The sequence below is a fragment of the Corvus brachyrhynchos genome, unplaced genomic scaffold (genome assembly GCF_000691975.1).
Source record: "Corvus brachyrhynchos isolate BGI_N302 unplaced genomic scaffold, ASM69197v1 scaffold90, whole genome shotgun sequence".
Lineage (NCBI taxonomy): Eukaryota > Metazoa > Chordata > Aves > Passeriformes > Corvidae > Corvus > Corvus brachyrhynchos.
Genome location: NW_008236932.1, coordinates 1,170,895 through 1,176,973, shown reverse-complemented (window position 1 = coordinate 1,176,973; position 6,079 = coordinate 1,170,895). Strand labels below are relative to the sequence as shown.

General features: G+C 42.1%; 1 long non-coding RNA gene across 1 annotated transcript; it reads right to left on the bottom strand.

Annotated features, from left to right (window-relative positions):
- Positions 1-1,190: 1,190 nt before the first annotated feature.
- On the bottom strand, positions 1,191-6,073 carry LOC108445193. The gene is made up of 3 exons (XR_001859957.1): positions 5,885-6,073; positions 2,686-2,750; positions 1,191-1,228 (listed from the first exon to the last, which is right to left on the bottom strand). It is a non-coding gene; the product is annotated as an uncharacterized LOC108445193 (long non-coding RNA).
- Between the last annotated feature and the right edge of the window lie 6 nt (positions 6,074-6,079).

Genomic DNA, 6,079 nt, shown 5'->3' with positions numbered 1-6,079 from the left:
TTCAAATTATAAACAAGGCATAGTTTGGGGGGGGTTTTGTTTGTTTTGTTTTGTTTGTTTTGTTTTGTAGGGAAGGGAAAAAAGTATTGCATCAGCTGACTTTGGGATGTGGTGTGCTCTCTATCATTTGACCTCTTTAATCCAAGATTGTCTTTCTAAAAAAGGTATCTTAGCTCAGAGACTAATTATGATCTTTATGCAGAAATTACTGGGTGAAATTCCATTGCCTGTATTATGCATAACATCAGACTGTACAGGTCCTTCTTGGCTTTAAAATTCTGCAAATCCAAATTCTAACACATATAATCTTACTTACAGATTTCCCCAGGGATTTCTTTAAAATAATGTTTTGTTTTCTTTCTGTCAACACTGCTCATTTACACTACTGCAACAGAGTTAACATGCTCTTCCTCGGTGTTGTGCAAAGATCAGTCATGGGAGAGATTTCTGTAATATGCTTTTGAATCTTTCATGATGTTCTGCAAACCAAAGTTGCTTCTTGATGTTTTTTGGTCTGGCAAATACTAACCTGCAAGAACAGTGCAGTAGTAATGGAAAGGCAAGTAGTAGTTTGAGAAATACAGTACCTTGCCCTTCTTAACTCAGGACTTTTAGATTGTACTCTGGTTTGACTTCCTATATGTTCAAGCTTTAATTAACCAAAGTTTTACAAAAGAATTGTGCCAGTAACCATTATAATTTTAATGAGGAGAAAGATCTAAAGCCAGACATACAATAGTTCTGGGCACTGCAATATAAGCATAGCATTGAGGTGTTAGAGAGGGTCCAAAGGAGGGCACGAGGATGGTGAAGGGCCTTGAGGAGAAGCCGTGTGAGGAGTGGCTGAGGTCACTTGGTCTGTTCAGCCTGGAGAGGAGGAGGCTGCAGTTCTGCATCTTCCTTGTGAGGAGAAGGAAGAGAGGCAGACACTGACCTCTTCTCTGTGGTGAGCAGTGACAGGACCCAAGGGAATGGCCTGAAGTTGTGTCAGGGGAGGTTAGGCTGGATATCAGGAAAAGGTTCTTCCCCCCGAGGGTGACTGGGCACTGAACAGGCTCCTGAGGGACATGGTCAGAGCACCAAGCCTGTCTGAGTTGAAGAAACATTTGGTCAATACTCTCAGGCACATGGTGTGACTCTTGGAGCGTCCTGTGCAGAGCCAGGAGGTAGACTTGACGATCCTGATGGGTCCCTTCCAACTCAGCATATTCTGTGATTTTATGATTCTCTGAAATAAATGTGGAAAATACAACACCTGAAGGAATTTTCATTCTTTAAAAAGTCCATCACAGGACACATAAAAACATGTTAAATGCTCTACTCTCAGCTGAACATTCTCACTCTGGTGTAACTCAATTAATTTTCACAAGAGTTGTTCACTAGAACTCAGTATTATCCACAAATCTTTTAAAGGGAATCCAGACATACCGTATTCCTTTCGTGTCTGGGGGGGAAACATCTGCTTCTGGAACCATTCAGTAAACTTTATTCTCCTCAAGCAGCATCTTTGCTTCTTAAACTTGACAATGCTTAATCAGGTTCTGTCTTTCTACATGGTCTCTTCCGCTGATGTGATTCCTACAGCAGCCCTATAGCAGTTTCTGTAGTCTCTGCTCTTCATTACTCAAGAGGCCCATGACAGCGAGTAAAACAAAGTCAAGATTTTTGTATTCATTATTGATTCCTGGTGACTCTTTGGAAAAACTCTTTCTGGCTTCCTGAACAAAGACTTCACTGAAGCAGGCACAGAAACTTCCACTTGGAAAAGCAGAAAACCTTGGAGCAGGCACATCTCCCTACAGCCCTTTCAGACTGTTGTGCTGGAAGGTGTAGTCTGTCATACTATGACTGGTAAGACACCCCATCCTGCAGAACAGCTGCCCCTCTCCTGAGTTCCCCATAACAAAGGAGGGAGGTTATCAGAAGTATTAAATCTCCCAAAGGTTAGCATTGTGTGTGGGTTTTTTTGATGGTCTATGTAGATCCAGGAATTTGATTTTGTTCAAGCTATGCAGGGAAATTGTACTTGTTCCTAGAGACAATGTTATATAGATAAATGCATACAGAAAGTTTTGTTTAACAAGAGCAAGTACAGAAAGAAATTACCATGGTAAAACTAGACCAAAAGAAAAAGCACCATGGGTCTAACTGTATATTTATTGGGGAGGATAAATAAGGGGTTTAATTGTTCCTGGTTTTCCTCATCTCATGTCCTCACATCATGCTCCTGTGTCACCACACAGATAACTCATACAAACCCAGCCACTGTGTGAAACCACAGTTTTCACCAGTGCTTTCCATGCTACAGAGAAATCAGTGTTGCACCAGACTCAAGGCTGTTGTCTGTGCACTCCCTCAGCCCATTGCCTGTTGTTTCGTGGGCTTGATTAGCAGTGTCAGACCAGTGCCTCACCTCAGGCTATCACACCACCCAGACATAACACAGGGAGACAAGGCAGCTGGAGAGATGGGGAAGGCAGGAGCCACCTGTCACTCAGTGTAGAGCTGAACGTACATACTTTTGAATAAAGTACCTCTTTTCACAGAAATTTCTGTTTGACTACATGACATCGAATGTTGAGATTATCTTGAATGCTTTGAAATGACACACATAAGAGCAGTTTAAATCAATTACTGTGTGAGGCTTCAACTCAGAATAAACCTAGCGAAATCAGGTTGGCCTACCATGACAAGTTCCGAGCTTGCCCGCAAAGAATGGTCTTCAATTAGGAGCTTCTTGAGTCTGTTCACTGTGAGGGAAAAAAAGTATTTAACATCAAGTTTATTTCAGCTCATTAAAGCCAAACGAGTTCTTTCTAAGTATACACTTTTCTTCTACTCTTAGTTGGTAAAGCAAATATTACAGTAATTGCCCTAATATACCTTCAACATATTTTTATAAACATTCCTTTCAAGCTAACTGCACGACGTAATGTTTTACTTCAAATACTTTCCCCAGTCACTAAGAATATCTAAAGTGAAATCTGATAATTACGCGTGGAGGAATATCGCAGGGGGTCCGATGCTGGTCAGCACCGGTGTTCCACGACCTTCCTAGAGAGAGCGTCCTGCAAGGAACAGCTCTTTGAGAGGCGACGGCAGGCTTCCCTGGGCAGCAGGTGATTTCAGCAAGTGTAGCAACTTCTCTGCTACAAGTGATTCCAGCTCTTGTGGTTCAGCTCTTTGTGAAATCACCCAAGGCAAACTTGGGATAGAGAGACAGGAGCCTCGTATAGCAGTTCCACAGGGGTAGCTTTTATTGTCCAGCAGCCTCTGTGAAGGGGAGGCCAGGGACAAGAACTCCCTCTGAGGGGCACAAACAGGGGGCTTTTATGGGAAAGGCAGGGGGTGGGGTAGAAACCAAGTGGCCAGCTGGGTACAGGCTATTACCATATAGAAACAAGGCATGCTGGGGGTGGTTCAGTTTCTCACCATGACCCGAGGAAGGTTGCTTATCTCTGGGGAGAGTTTTTTTGCCCTCAGACTTCTCTCCTCCAAGGGAGTGCAGAGGGCTCTTGTGCCAAAGGCTCACAGCCCTCCACAGATGAAAACAGGGATTAGATTAGGAAGGTATTTCAAAAAGGATCTACTATAAAGCAGAATAGTAAAAGAGTTCATAATATTGTTATGTAAGACAAAATATTATGATGAAATTTAGACCAAAGGGAAAACCACCATGGGTGTTTTATTTGAGTCAGAATTCCTGAGTGTCAACTCTGTTCAATAACACGCACAGCTGCATGAGGGTTTTCACATGTTCTAAATGTCGCATTTGTTCAATGCAGCATTCTGTATTCAGGGCTGCTCTTCATATTGCAGCAGTGGCCAAAAGTAGTAGTCAGACTCAGTGCCCTACTGTGAGCACCACTGAGCTGACACATAGGAAGCCATGGTCCCTGCCCTGGGGATCTTACAACTGACTTGAGAAAGGACATAACAATTGGAAAAAAACAAGAGCAGCGAGGAGGAAAGATAACAGAACCAAGATCCTGTACTTGATAGGATGAGAATCTGAACAACAAACCACTTCTCAATAGGTTTAGTGTTCTCTTCATCTTATAAGGAAGGTAAATAAATAAAGTCAGTTTTTCCCAAGACTTATTCAATTATATACTACTTATTTCAATCTTCTTAAATTAGTTTAATTAGTTAAGCCTGGACAAAAAAATGCTCAGAAGCCAAGAAATGTTCACCAGTCCAGACTATCACTTCAGGCAAACTGGCATATCTCTACTGTTATATGTAAGTTGGTTTGTTTCAGGGTTGGAATTATGTCTATTTTCACAGAATCATAGAATGGTTTAGATTGGAGGGGACCTTCAAAGATCATCTAGTTCCAACCACCCTGATATGGGCAGGGACACCTTCACTAAACCAGGTTGCTCCAAGCCGATCCAATCTGGCCTTGAACCCTTCCAGCGATGGGGCATCCACAGCTTCTCTGGGCAACCTCTTTCCATGTCTTACCACCAGCATTGTAAAAAAAATTCTTGCCTGTATCTAACCTAAATCTACCTGCTTTAAGTTTAAAAATGTTCCTTCTTGTTCTGTCACTACAGGCTTCAGTAAAAAGTCTCCCTCCATCTTTATTATAAGACACCTCTATAAACTGAGGCTGCTAGATGGTCTCCTTGAAGCCTTCTGTTCTCTAGGCTGAACAACCTCAGCACTCTCAGCCTGTCTTCATAAGCAGGTCCTCCAGCCCTCTGATCATTTTTGTGGCCTGCTGCAACAGGTCCATATCTTTCTTGTGCTGAGGACCCCAGAGCTGGACATAGTACTCCAGGTGGGGTCTCAGGAGAACAGAGTGGAGGAGCACCTTCTCTCCAGCAAAGGAAACTGCACCATTCAGAAAACTTCTTGAGGGTGCATTCAATCCTACTGTCTGTGTCATTAGTAAAGATACTGAGCACCAAATATGGACCCTTGAGGGACGCTTGTTACTGATCACCATTTGGACACTGAGATGTTGAGGGCAGGTCTTTGGATTTTGCCCTTGGTGAAGCCATGTTGGCTGCCTCTAATGAACTCCCTGTCATCCACATGCGCTGACAGATCATTCAGGAGGATGCACTAGGTATGTTTACGTAATCCACACAGAAAACCTTTTGCAGGGTTTACATACAAAACTTTCTGAACATAGCTGTCTGATAAGCAAAATAGAGCCAATAGGTGTTAATAATATCAAATATTTGCTTGCCAATACCACGCTGGGAACCGAGACTGACTTGTAAATGTGAGATATTTATTTTAGAAACATCCTGCCTCCTGATCAGGTATTTCCATTTTGACATCAGATACAGCAAAGCACTGCTGTACATATCCAGGAGGGATAGATGCCTAAACAATACCCTTTTTCTGTAGGAGCTTGGCTAATATAACTCACAAGCTGGAACCTGCCTCTCTTATCAGAAGACCTTTTTCAAGTTTCCATGTCCTGCTAGAAGCAGATCTCACTTTGGAGAAGTTGTGCCATTCAACTGTTTCTATTCTACCCTCATTTCTTTTTGAATGCAAACTGCAAACTCTATTTCTAATGTCCTTGATACCTCTAAACATTCTAATGCAAAAGCGCAGGGGGGTTGCTTGTTTTTTACTGTGTACATATTCCCCAGTGAAAACAAAGTAGCAGACATTAAAATCATAGTCATAGGAATACAGGAGTTCCTCTGACAGTTCTTCATTTACCATCATCAGTGCCCCACTTTTTATGAATTCACATTTGCATTATGAAGGGCAATACTGATTGCTGTTTTTACTGAGCCTTGTCAGTATAACACCAAATTTTTTTCTAATGTCAATTTTGAAAATTCACCTTGGGATTTGAAACAGGGGCTTTCTCTGGCTTTTCCATCAGACATTGAAGTTCCACATATAAAATTACCTGTCTCTGTGATGGCCACACAAATTCAGGGATGGTTATAAAGGCAAGGATGCTATGAAGAAAACTACCACATCCAGGTATTTAGGAGAGTTTTTGATGAGATGCATAGTAAAATCATGTTCCAAAATTTCTGGTGACGTGCTCTGCTCTTACGTTGGGCAGTGTTCCTCTTTGTGAATGATTTACAGGGACTTA